Genomic DNA, 14704 nt, shown 5'->3' with positions numbered 1-14704 from the left:
AAATCTTTACTTCCTTAAAGAGCTTGTCCAGTGAAAACAAATAATCACCTATTCATGAGCTAAGTGATAAGTTTCTGATCTGTGAATATCCGACCTCTGGGACCCACTTGGACCTGCAGACTTTGGGACTTTTATCACCATTGCTAAATAAATGGACTGTTGCTCCCATTCATTCTTTATAGGGATGCCGGAAAAAGCCATGTGCACTCGTCAGCCCATAGGGAATGAATGGAGCTCAGGTCACACATGAACACTGCTGCTCCATTCTGATGGGGACATAAGTTCCCCGCTCTGCCCAATCAGTGCTGATCCCAGCGGTTGAACCTCCTCCAATCAATAAGTTATCCTGTGATTAGTCTTTACTGGACAACCACTTTAAGTAGTAATGTTTCAGAATTCTACCAGTTTCTGAAAATATAGGATGACAGCAAATTGCAATTCTATGAAAGGGGTTTTTCCACATAATACATTCATCAGCATCATTCTATAGATATTAAAGAAGTATAACATCTTCATAAATGGGTATTATTGCATAGTGTTTGTAAATTCAAGCAATTTTGCATTTTACTGCTTGTTCTTGAGATATCAACACGTTTCTTTTGTTCATTGTTCATTGCCTTGGAGACCGAACATTGCTGCTTGACAGCAGAAAATGACCAGTACTTTACAAGCTCTTTTATATTGAGTTTTACAGCAGCAATGGTCGGTCTCGTAGGGAACGAGCTGTAAACAAAAGAAAACAAAAAATATTGATAACTTGAGAGAAGCTGCAAATTTTAATAACTAGTAAATTACAAAAGTAAATGTTTATACAAGCACTATCTGACAATATCCATCCTTGAAGATAGTAATAATCCTTTAATATAGCAGGTGGTTGGACATACACACTCTCACTGCATTAACAAAATATTTTGATCAGTGGGGGTCTCAACAGTCAAGCCCCAAGTGATCATACAGTGGAGAAAATAAGTATTTGATACACTGCCGATTTTGCAAGTTTTCCAATCTACAAAGAATGAGAGGTCTGTAATTTGTATCGTAGGTACACTTCATCTGTGATAGACATAATCTAAAAATAAAAAAATAAACAGAAAATCACATTGTACATTTTTTAATAATTAAATTACATTTTATTGCATGAAATAAGTATTTGATCACCTACCAACCAGCAAGAATTCTGGCTCTCACAGACTTGTTAGTTTTTCTTTAAGACGCCCTCCTACTCTGCACTCATTACCTGTATTTATTGCACCTGTTTGAATTTGTTAACTGTATAAAAGACACCTGTCCACACACTCAGACTCCAACCTCTCCACCATGGCCAAGACCAAAGATCTGTCTAAGGAGATCAGGGACAAAATTGTAGATCTGCAATAGGTTGGGATGGGCTACAGGACAATAGGCAAGCATCTTGGTGAGAAGGCAACAACTGTTATTGGAAAATGGAAGAATCATAACATGACTGTCAATGTCATCCAAGAAAAAGTGAAAAGCGGCACTCACCAGGTTTTGGAGTAAAAGCCTTTATTCCATCAATGTAGAAAACAAAATGGTAGGCAGGGGGTGAGCAGGAGACTGTGAAGGACGACAGCCATTTCACGATGTCAAGGCACTTCTACGGGTCCAAATCATGCACTGATGTGATTCTACTTCCTTTATAAAGGTGGGTACATAAAATCTGTCACTACATATGTTATGTGCATATGATACAAACATTTATTAAAAACATCTAAAAACAATCCATCATAAAACTAAGGACATATCTAATCTTTCATTTAATCCTGAAGGACCTTGGGCATCAGTTTTTAGAATCCACCTTCCTTCATTTTTTAACAATAATTGGTTGTGATCAAGGTCGGACTGGCCCACTGGAGAACCGGAGGATTCTCCGCTGGGCTCAGGCATTGACACCGGCTGGCATACTGGCCAGCAGCTGCCTAGGGCCCCCACTGCTCCAGAAGCCCCCAGCCAGTGACTATGGGACCCCTGAATCAAGAGGGCCCACCTTGTGCCAGCGGAGCAGCAGCGGGTGACAGGAAGCCACACCTGTCCCCGCTGCTAAAGAGAAATGAATATTCACGTTTCCCGATGCCCACATGGGCGTGGAGAGGAGTGCATACGATTTCTCTTTAATAGCGGGCAGCAGTAGCTGCAGACTGCAGCTAGTACTGCCCGCATGTAAAGCCCCACCACCGCATCACACACACACGCAAGCAGACAGACACACAGCACACTCACCTCTCCACAAGTTCCCTGCAGCACATGTCGGCTTCCTGCCTGGCGCTTCCTGTCTGAGACAGCCCAGCTGGATGACGTCATCCAGAGCGCTGCCGGAATGTGCTGCGGGGAACTTGCCAAGAGGTGAGTGGTGCTTTGTGTCTGTGTGTGTGTATGTGGTGCGGGGCTTTGTGCGTGAGTGTGAGACAGGTGCAGTGCTGTGTGTGTTGGCAATGATGGGGTGTTGTGGAAGGACAGTGATTGTGGTGGGGGGAAGCAATGATGGAGATAATGAAATGCACGATGATGGGGGTGGGGGGAGGCAATGATGGAGGTGGTGATGAGGACAATGATGGGGTGGAGGGGGAGAACAATGATGGAGGTGGAGAGGGGCTGTATTATACCCTATGAGGGGTCTGCATTATACTTTATGAGGGGGCTACATTATATTCTGTAGGGACTGCATTTTTCTCTCAGGGGACTACATTATATTCTGGGAGGCTATATTATACTCTATGGGGGGGCTTCATTATTCTCTCAGGGGACTAAATTATATTCTGGGGGCTACATCATACCATATGAGGGGGGCAAAATTATGCCCTATGAGGGGGCTACAGTATATGGTGGGACTGGATTATACTATATGAGGGGGCTGCATTATATTCTATGGTGGGGACTACATTATACTTTATGAGGGGATTGCATTATATTTTCTGGGGTGCTGCATTACGGTATATTCTATGAGGTGAGCTGCATTATATTCTATGAGAGGGGGCTGCATTATATTCTATGAGAGGGGGCTGCATTATATTCTATGAGGGAGGCTACAATGTATCCTATTAGGGGGCTACATTATATTCTATAGGGGCTACATTATATTCTATAGGGGCTACATTATATTCTATGAGGGGGCTACATTATATTCTATGAGGGGACTACATTTTATTCTGAGGGGACTACATTTTATTCTATGAGGGGGCTACTCCAACCCCTGCTACATAATTAAGACCTGTACTACCTTATATTATACCATGATATTAACGTGTTTTACCACACAGTTGGTGGCCTTGTATTTATTTCTATGTAACTACATAGTGGGCCCCAAGAATGATTTTCTCTGGTGGGCCCAAGGTGCTCCAGTCCGACGCTGGTTGTGATTACCACCTTGTGCGGGATATTAGAAGCAAGACAATTGAAAGGGGGGCACCGCTATAATGTATTGACAAGAAAGAGGGTTCTCAAAAGGCATGTCAATTAGACAATAGCATGAAATAAGAAAAAGCGACTTGCCTAAAGACTGGGAACACCATAAACATGATACTTATAATAGACAAAAAAAAATATTTTATTTAATTTAACACAAAGGCACAGACAGAGAACAACACTGAACCCATAAAAACAGTTAAAAACATGCAAAAAATGCATACTGGTCATGTCATATAATAATGATTCAATGACCGTCCCACATCCAGAATCCCACAGAAGGAAACACATATATGGAAGCAAAATATGCTCCACACATTAAATATGCAAAACGAAAAATACTCTATAATGCAATTTTACATGGATAATAAAGAACCTTGCACACTACAAGTATAGTTATTCATAGCACCATGCAAAATAAAATGTTGAGCCTAAATAGCAAAGTAGTTCAAATACCTACATATCCCTGAGATGATAGAATAAGTGCAGCCATCGCTGTATATTGCCAAGGATGAAAGGCAAAAGAGCCAGATCGATCAACAAAGCCCGTTAAAGCAAGAAAGTGCATAGAGGAAATAAAATGCCTGGTGCAGCTGTGGGATAAATTGGTGGGGGGTGCAAGGACCCACGCGTATCACCACTACCCAAGTGGCTTTCTCAAGGGAGAAAGAAGCGCTGAACGTCTGGGTGTGCCAGATGTATTTATATAAATAACACAGGTGCAAAATAATCAAGTAAAAACTTACTGACATGAGGTGTCCAGGCGTTTGCATGGCCGTGGCCATCTTGTTGGTGTCAGGAGAAGTATTAATAAAGTTGGGCAAACAATTGGGCAGCGCATGTGCAGAACCCATGGTTGTGCGCATGAGCAGACAGCGCACTCAAGCCTGTCACAAAAAATGACTCAACCCCCATTGCGGGGAGAAAACAAATACACAGCGCATGCGCCGGATCCATAGTTCGTCGCATGCGCAAAGGCATATGCCAGCTCCATTACAGTGAAGATCTCATCCCCATCGCGGTGAGAAAACGATTAAACAGCGCATGCGCCGGATCCATAGTACAGCGCATACGCAAACAGCGTATTCCAGCCCAATCACAGTAGAGACCTAATCTCTATTACAGGGGTTTGAGAACGTCAAAAGAATAAATCACGCATGCGCCAAGAAATGTGGAGCGCTAAGAAATGTGGAGCGCTATGCACGCAATGTTAGTAAATGAGCATTAGATATAGATAAATGCTAAATCTAAACAAAAAGCACACAAAATAATTATTTGAAATACCAAGAAAATGACACAGCGCATGCGTCAGATCAATGGTATAGCGCATGCGCAGACAACATATTCCAGCCCTGTCAAAAAGAAGACCTTATCCCTATTGCAGGGTAAGAAGTCAGATAGTTAAATCACGCATGTGCTACAAAATATATAGTAGTGATAAAATAGGCATTAGATGTAAACGTATAAACGTACACATGCTAATTCCAAACATTGGGCATAATTATTTGAAATAACATGAAAAATGTATTAAAGACACTTCAGGCTGATGATAGAGACAATTATGATTATGAACATAATTCTAAAACCTGATATAGGGTTACCAAGATGCGTGGTGTGTAATATACCGAACAGATATCACAAGCGTCTGAGCTGAATATTAGTATGTCCACACGAAGGTACTCAAAAACACAATAATAATAATAATAATAATAAACAGTAGATATATATGAAACTGGATAAGGGTAGTTCAGAGAACTACCAACCTGGAATCTACGATATGACCCACCTCATACTCCACCTGCCCCTCGACCAAAACAGGAGGAGCGGTGGACTCGGAGTCTCCCCGGACTGCTTCAAAAGGTTTCAGTAGAGATTTATGGAAGAAGTTAGGGATCTTGAAAGAAGGTGGAAGACAGCCTATACGCCACTGGATTGATTTTTTCCACAATCTTGTATGGGCCAATGAATTTGGGCCCCAACTTGGCTGAAGGAACCTTCAACTTAATGTTTCGTGTGGAGAGCCAAACCTTCTCTCCAACCTGAAACTTGGGACCTGGTGTTTGTTTCCTGTCTGCGAAAAACTTATACCTGCCCTGAGACCTAGATATATTCAGCTGGACTTCCACCCACGTATTCTTTAATCGCTGAACAGAGCCTTCAGCCCCGGGGCACCCCAAGTCCAGACGAGAAAACTCACCAAAATGAGGATGAACCCATAATTGATCAAGAAAGGAGTCATACTCGTGGATTGACTCACCCGACTATTGAAGGCAAATTCAGCCAACGGCAGTGCATTGCACCAATCATTCTGTGTAGCAGAAGTTAGACACCTGAGGATCTGTTCCAGGGACTGATTAGTGCGTTTCGTCTGACCATTGCTCTCAGGATGGTATGCAGACGAAAAGGACAGAGACATCCCTAATTTTTTGCAAAAAGCACGCCAAAACGTAGCCACAAACTGCACACCATGATCAGACACCACATTCAGGGGTACCCCATGCAACCGGATCACATGCTGCACAAACAATTTGGATAAAGTCTCAGCTGACGGTAGTGCGGACAGGGGTACAAAATGAGCCTGCTTAGAAAATCTGTCCACCACTAACCATAACCACCATATTACCCTTAGACGGAGCGAGATGGGTAACAAAATCCATGGACAAGTGAGTCCATGGTCTTTCGGGCACTGCCAAGGGCATCTGCTCCCCTGCCGGCCGGCTATGAGAGCTTTTAGAATGAGCGTAGACCCCACAACCAGAAATGAATTTTTTTTTTATAAATTCTTTATTTAAGAATGTTATTACAAAGGTGATCATATAATACAAATCAGTATTATTAACATTCAGTTTTCTATATGGGGAGGGAGATTCAGGATGGGGTTGGGAAGAAGGGGAGGATGGGGGAAAACGGGGGGAAACAGGTAAGATTGGGATGGTAAAGAGCAGGGGCGAGCTGGGCCGGGTGACAAAGAGGCAAATGCACCCCGGGCCGCTCCCCCAGGCGCACACGTCGGGTCGGCAGTTTCCTCTGAGCTGTGCATAGACCTGTCTTACCTTGACAGCTGCGAAGCTCCGATTCTCTCCCTCCGCCCTCCCTGGACTTCTGGTCATGTGACATAGCTGTAGCTAGAATATAGGGGCTCCTTGCAGGTCCTGACTACAGCCCATACATTCTAGCTGTCTCAGTAGTGAAGGTGCTGGACTGTATAGGCTCCTCTTAGGTCCTCTCAGCAGCCCATACAGTCTAGCTGATTCACTGCTGAAAATGATACAATATATGGGCTCCTTCCAGGTACAGCGTCTGTCATAACAAGAGGAGCTGCAGCTGTGCCTGCTGGGGATCACTTGTGAGGTAAGTATGAAAAATGTTTTTTTTTTCTTTATCAAATGAATTAAATGGGAGAGGGGGCTGCAAATGATGAAAGGGAGGGGGGCTGCAAATGATGGAGGGGGGCTGTCAATGGTGGAGGGGGGATGCAAATGATGGAGGGTGCCTGCAAATGATGGAGGGGGCTGCAAATGATGGAGGGAGCTACAAATGATGGAGGGGTGCTGCAAATGATGGAGGGGGCTGCAAATGATGGAGGAGTGCTGGAAATGATGGAGGGGTGCTGGAAATGACGGAGGGGGCTGCAAATGATGGAGGGGGTGCTGGAAATGATGGAGGGGTGCTGCAAATGATGGAGTGGGGCTGCAAATGGTGGAGGGGGTGCTGGAAATGATGGAGGGGGCTGGAAATGATGGAGGGGTGCTGGAAATGATGGAGGGGTGCTGGAAATGGTGGAGGGGGCTGCAAATAATGGAGGGGGCTGCAAATGAGGGGGCTGCAAATGAAGAATGGGGGGCTGCCAATGATGAAGGGGGCTGCAAATGATGGAGTGGGGCTGCAAATGATGGAGGGGACTGCCAATGATGGAGGGGGGACTGTAAATGATGGAGCGGGGCTTCAAATGATGGAGGGGGTGTTGGAAATGATGGAGGGGGGCTGCAAATGATGGAGTGGGGCTGCAAATGGTGGAGGGGGTGCTGGAAATGATGGAGGGGGCTGGAAATGATGGAGGGGTGCTGGAAATGGTTGAGGGGGCTGCAAATAATGGAGGGGGCTGCAAATAATGGAGGGGGCTGCAAATGGTGGAGGAGGTGCTGGAAATGATGGAGGGGGCTGGAAATGATGGAGGGGTGCTGGAAATGGTGGAGGGGGCTGCAAATAATGGAGGGGGCTGCAAATGAAGAATGGGGGGCTGCCAATGATGGAGGGGGGGCTGTAAATGATAGAGCGGGGCTGCAAATGATGGAGGGGGTGTTGGAAATGATGGAGGGGTGCTGCAAATGATGGAGGGGGACTGCAAATGATGGAGTGGGGCTGCAAATGATGGAGGGGGCTGCCAATGATGGAGGGGGGGCTGTAAATGATAGAGCGGGGCTTCAAATGATGGAGGGGGTGTTGGAAATGATGGAGGGGTGCTGCAAATGATGGAGTGGGACTGCAAATGATGGAGGGGGACTGCAAATGATGGAGTGGGGCTGCCAATGGTGGAGGGGGGCTGCAAATGATGGAGGGTGCCTGCAAATGATAGAGGGGGTGCTGGAAATGATGTAGTGGAGCTGCAAATGGTGGAGGGGGGGCTGCAAATGATGGAGGGGGATGGACATGATGGAGGAGTGCTGGAAATGATGGAGGGGCTGCAAATGATGGCGGGGGTGCTGGAAATGATGGAGGGGGGCTGCAAATGATGAAGTGGGGCTGCAAATGGTGGAGGGGTGCTGGAAATGATGGCGGGGTGCTGGAGATGATGGAGGGGGCTGGAAACGATGGAGGGGTGCTGGAAATGATGGAGGGGAGCTGGAAATGATGGAGGGGGCAGCCAATGGTGGAGGGGGCTGCAAATGATGGAGGGGACTGCCAATGATGGAGGGGGGGCTGTAAATGATGGAGCGGGGCTGCAAATGATGGAGGGGGTGTTGGAAATGATGGAGGGGGGCTGCAAATGATGGAGTGGGGCTGCAAATGATGGAGGGGGACTGCAAATGATGGAGTGGGGCTGCCAATGGTGGAGGGGGGCTGCAAATGATGGAGGGTGCCTGCAAATGATGGAGGGGGTGCTGCAAATGATGGAGGAGTGCTGGAAATGATGGAGGGGTGCTGGAAATGATGGAGGGGGCTGCGAATGATGGAGGGGGTGCTGGAAATGATGGAGGGGTGCTGCAAATGGTGGAGGGGTGCTGGAAATGATGGAGGGGGCTGGAAATGATGGAGGGGTGCGGGAAATAATGGAGGGGGCTACAAATGAAGAATGGGGGCTGCCAATGATGGAGGAGTGCTGGAAATGATGGAGTGGGGCTGCAAATGATGGAGGGGGCTGCCAATGATGGAGGGGGGGCGGTAAATGATAGAGAGGGGTGTTGGAAATGATGGAGGGGTGCTGCAAATGATGGAGGGGGACTGCAAATGATGGAGTGGGGCTGCAAATGATGGAGGGGGCTGCCAATGATGGAGGGGGGCTGTAAATGATAGAGCGGTGCTGCAAATGATGGAGGGGGTGTTGGAAATGATGGAGGGGTGCTGCAAATGATGGAGGGGTGCTGTAAATGATGGAGGGGGACTGCAAATGATGGAGGGGGACCGCAAATGATGGAGTGGGGCTGCCAATGGTGGAGGGGGGCTGCAAATGATGGAGGGTGCCTGCAAATGATAGAGGGGGTGCTGGAAATGATGTAGTGGAGCTGCAAATGGTGGGGGGGGGGCTGCAAATGATGGAGGGGGATGGACATGATGGAGGAGTGCTGGAAATGATGGAGGGGGCTGCAAATGATGGCGGGGGTGCTGGAAATGATGGAGGGGGGCTGCAAATGATGAAGTGGGGCTGCAAATGGTGGAGGGGTGCTGGAAATGATGGCGGGGTGCTGGAGATGATGGAGGGGGCTGGAAACGATGGAGGGGTGCTAGAAATGATGGAGGGGAGCTGGAAATGATGGAGGGGGCAGCCAATGGTGGAAGGGGCTGCAAATGATGGAGGGGACTGCCAATGATGGAGGGGGGGCTGTAAATGATGGAGCGGGGCTGCAAATGATGGAGGGGGTGTTGGAAATGATGGAGTGGGGCTGCAAATGATGGAGTGGGGCTGCAAATGATGGAGGGGGACTGCAAATGATGGAGTGGGGCTGCCAATGGTGGAGGGGGGCTGCAAATGATGGAGGGTGCCTGCAAATGATGGAGGGGGTGCTGCAAATGATGGAGGAGTGCTGGAAATGATGAAGGGGTGCTGGAAATGATGGAGGGGGCTGCAAATGATGGAGGGGTGCTGGAAATGATGGAGGGGTGCTGCAAATGGTGGAGGGGTGCTGGAAATGATGGAGGGGGCTGGAAATGATGGAGGGGTGCGGGAAATAATGGAGGGGGCTACAAATGAAGAATGGGGGCTGCCAATGATGGAGGAGTGCTGGAAATGATGGAGTGGGGCTGCAAATGATGGAGGGGGCTGCCAATGATGGAGGGGGGGCGGTAAATGATAGAGAGGGGTGTTGGAAATGATGGAGGGGTGCTGCAAATGATGGAGGGGGACTGCAAATGATGGAGTGGGGCTGCAAATGATGGAGGGGGCTGCCAATGATGGAGGGGGGCTGTAAATGATAGAGCGGTGCTGCAAATGATGGAGGGGGTGTTGGAAATGATGGAGGGGTGCTGCAAATGATGGAGGGGTGCTGTAAATGATGGAGGGGGACTGCAAATGATGGAGGGGGACCGCAAATGATGGAGTGGGGCTGCCAATGGTGGAGGGGGGCTGCAAATGATGGAGGGTGCCTGCAAATGATAGAGGGGGTGCTGGAAATGATGTAGTGGAGCTGCAAATGGTGGGGGGGGGCTGCAAATGATGGAGGGGGATGGACATGATGGAGGAGTGCTGGAAATGATGGAGGGGGCTGCAAATGATGGCGGGGGTGCTGGAAATGATGGAGGGGGGCTGCAAATGATGAAGTGGGGCTGCAAATGGTGGAGGGGTGCTGGAAATGATGGCGGGGTGCTGGAGATGATGGAGGGGGCTGGAAACGATGGAGGGGTGCTAGAAATGATGGAGGGGAGCTGGAAATGATGGAGGGGGCAGCCAATGGTGGAAGGGGCTGCAAATGATGGAGGGGACTGCCAATGATGGAGGGGGGGCTGTAAATGATGGAGCGGGGCTGCAAATGATGGAGGGGGTGTTGGAAATGATGGAGTGGGGCTGCAAATGATGGAGTGGGGCTGCAAATGATGGAGGGGGACTGCAAATGATGGAGTGGGGCTGCCAATGGTGGAGGGGGGCTGCAAATGATGGAGGGTGCCTGCAAATGATGGAGGGGGTGCTGCAAATGATGGAGGAGTGCTGGAAATGATGAAGGGGTGCTGGAAATGATGGAGGGGGCTGCAAATGATGGAGGGGTGCTGGAAATGATGGAGGGGTGCTGCAAATGGTGGAGGGGTGCTGGAAATGATGGAGGGGGCTGGAAATGATGGAGGGGTGCTGGAAATAATGGAGGGGGCTACAAATGAAGAATGGGGGCTGCCAATGATGGAGGAGTGCTGGAAATGATGGAGTGGGGCTGCCAATGATGGAGGGGGGGCTGTAAATGATAGAGCGGGGCTGCAAATGATGGAGGGGGTGTTGGAAATGATGGAGGGGTGCTGCAAATGATGGAGGGGGACTGCAAATGATGGAGTGGGGATGCAAATGATGGAGGGGGCTGCCAATGATGGAGGGGGGGCTGTAAATGATAGAGCGGGGCTGCAAATGATGGAGGGGGTGTTGGAAATGATGGAGGGGTGCTGCAAATGATGGAGGGGTGCTGCAAATGATGGAGGGGGACTGCAAATGATGGAGGGGGAATGCAAATGATGTAGTGGGGCTGCCAATGGTGGAGGGGGGCTGCAAATGATGGAGGGTGCCTGCAAATGATGGAGGGGGTGCTGGAAATGATGTAGTGGAGCTGCAAATGATGGAGGAGTGCTGGAAATGATGGAGGGGTGCTGGAAATGATGGAGGGGGCTGCAAATGATGGCGGGGGTGCTGGAAATGATGGAAGGGGGCTGCAAATGATGAAGTGGGGCTGCAAATGGTGGAGGGGGTGCTGGAAATGATGGCGGGGTGCTGGAGATGATGGAGGGGGCTGGAAACGATGGAGGGGTGCTGGAAATGATGGAGGGGGGCTGCAAATGATGAAGTGGGGCTGCAAATGGTGGAGGGGGGCTGCAAATGATGGAGTGGGGCTGCAAATGATGGAGGGGGCTGCCAATGATGGAGGGGGGCTATAAATGATAGAGCGGGGCTGCAAATGATGGAGGGGGTGTTGGAAATGATGGAGGGGTGCTGCAAATGATGGAGGGGGCTGCAAATGATGGCGGGGGTGCTGGAAATGATGGAGGGGGGCTGCAAATGATGAAGTGGGGCTGCAAATGGTGGAGGGGGTGCTGGAAATGATGGCGGGGTGCTGGAGATGATGGAGGGGGCTGGAAACGATGGAGGGGGCAGCCAGTGGTGGAGGGGGCTGCAAATGAAGAATGGGGGGCTGCCAATGATGGCGGGGGGCTGCAAATGATGGAGGGGGCTGCAAATGATGGAGTGGGGCTGCAAAAGATGGAGTGGGGCTGCAAATGAAGAAAGGGGGGCTGCCAATAGTGGAGGGGGGCTGCAAATGATGGAGGGGGTGCTGGAAATGATGGAGGAGGCTGCAAATGATGGAGGGGGCTACAAATGATGGAGGAGTGCTGGAAATGATGGAGGGGCTGCAAATGATGGAGGGGGTGCTGGAAATGATAAAGTGGGGCTGCAAAATGATGGGTGGGGCTGCCAATGATGATGGGGGGCCTGCAAATGATGGAGGGGGCTGCAAATGATGTAGGGGGTGCTGGAAATGATGGTGGAGGTCTGCAAATGATGGAGGGGGTGCTGGAGATGATGGAGGGGGCTGCCAATGATGGAGGGGGCTGCCAATGATCGAGGGGAGGCTGCAAATGATGGAGTGGGGCTGCAAATGATGGAGGGTGCCTGCAAATGATGGAGGGGTGCTGGAAATGATGGAGGGGTGCTGGAAATGATGGAGGGGGCTGCAAATGATGGCGGGGGTGCTGGAAATGATGGAGGGGGCTGCAAATGATGGAGGGGGACTGCAAATGATGGAGTGGGGCTGCAAATGATGGAGGGGGCTGCCAATGATGGAGGGGGGGCTGTAAATGATAGAGCGGGGCTGCAAATGATGGAGTGGGGCTGCAAATGATGGAGGGTGCCTGCAAATGATGGAGGAGTGCTGGAAATGATGGAGGGGTGCTGGAAATGATGGAGGGGGACTGCAAATGATGGAGTGGGGCTGCAAATGATTGAGGGGGCTGCCAATGATGGAGGGGGGGGCTGTAAATGATAGAGCGGGGCTGCAAATGATGGAGGGGGTGTTGGAAATGATGGAGGGGTGCTGCAAATGATGGAGGGGTGCTGCAAATGATGGAGGGGGACTGCAAATGATGGAGTGGGGCTGCAAATGATGGAGGGGGTTGCCAATGATGGAGGGGGGGCTGTAAATGATAGAGCGGGGCTGCAAATGATGGAGGGGGTGTTGGAAATGATGGAGGGGTGCTGCAAATGATGGAGGGGTGCTGCAAATGATGGAGGGGTGCTGCAAATGATGGAGGGGGACTGCAAATGATGGAGGGGGAATGCAAATGATGGAGTGGGGCTGCCAATGGTGGAGGGGGGCTGCAAATGATGGAGGGTGCCTGCAAATGATGGAGGGGGTGCTGGAAATGATGTAGTGGAGCTACAAATGGTGGAGGGGGGCTGCAAATGATGGAGGGGGATGGACATGATGGAGGAGTGCTGGAAATGATGGAGGGGTGCTGGAAATGATGGAGGGGGGCTGCAAATGATGAAGTGGGGCTGCAAATGGTGGAGGGGGTGCTGGAAATGATGGCGGGGTGCTGGAGATGATGGAGGGGGCTGGAAACGATGGAGGGGTGCTGGAAATGATGGAGGGGGGCTGCAAATGATGAAGTGGGGCTGCAAATGGTGGAGGGGGGCTGCAAATGATGGAGTGGGGCTGCAAATGATGGAGGGGGCTGCCAATGATGGAGGGGGGGCTGTAAATGATAGAGCGGGGCTGCAAATGATGGAGGGGGTGTTGGAAATGATGGAGGGGTGCTGCAAATGATGGAGGGGGCTGCAAATGATGGCGGGGGTGCTGGAAATGATGGGGGGGCTGCAAATGATGAAGTGGGGCTGCAAATGATGGAGGGGGTGCTGGAAATGATAAAGTGGGGCTGCAAAATGATGGGTGGGGGCTGCCAATGATGATGGGGGGCCTGCAAATGATGGAGGGGACTGCAAATGATGTAGGGGGTGCTGGAAATGATGGTGAAGGTCTGCAAATGATGGAGGGGGTGCTGGAGATGATGGAGGGGGCTGCCAATGATGGACGGGGCTGCCAATGATGGAGGGGAGGCTGCAAATGATGGAGTGGGGCTGCAAATGATGGAGGGTGCCTGCAAATGATGGAGGGGGTGCTGGAAATGATGTAGTGGAGCTGCAAATGGTGGAGGGGGGCTGCAAATGATGGAGGGGGATGGACATGATGGAGGAGTGCTGGAAATGATGGAGGGGTGCTGGAAATGATGGAGGGGGCTGCAAATGATGGCGGGGGTGCTGGAAATGATGGAGGGGGGCTGCAAATGATGAAGTGGGGCTGCAAATGGTGGAGGGGTGCTGGAAATGATGGCGGGGTGCTGGAGATGATGGAGGGGGCTGGAAACGATGGAGGGGTGCTGGAAATGATGGAGGGGAGCTGGAAATGATGGAGGGGGGCAGCCAATGGTGGAGGGGGCTGCAAATGAAGAATGGGGGGCTGCCAATGATGGCGGGGGGCTGCAAATGATGGAGTGGGGCTGCAAAAGATGGAGTGGGGCTGCAAATGAAGAAAGGGGGGCTGCCAATAGTGGAGGGAGGCTGCAAATGATGGAGGGGGTGCTGGAAATGATGGAGGGGGCTGCAAATGATGGAGGGGGCTACAAATGATGGAGGAGTGCTGTAAATGATGGAGGGGCTGCAAATGATGGAGGGGGTGCTGGAAATGATAAAGTGGGGCTGCAAAATGATGGGTGGGGGCTGCCAATGATGGAGGGGGGCCTGCAAATGATGGAGGGGGCTGCAAATGATGTAGGGGGTGCTGGAAATGATGGTGGAGGTCTGCAAATGATGGAGGGGGTGCTGGAGATGATGGAGGGGGCTGCCAATGATGGAGGGGGCTGCCAATGATGGAGGGGAGGC

The sequence above is a fragment of the Dendrobates tinctorius genome, unplaced genomic scaffold (genome assembly GCF_039654945.1).
Source record: "Dendrobates tinctorius isolate UK_male_01 unplaced genomic scaffold, ASM3965494v1 ptg000003l, whole genome shotgun sequence".
Taxonomy (NCBI): Eukaryota; Metazoa; Chordata; class Amphibia; order Anura; family Dendrobatidae; genus Dendrobates; species Dendrobates tinctorius.
The sequence above is the reverse complement of the archived record's forward strand: the minus strand, read 5'-3'. Positions refer to the sequence as shown.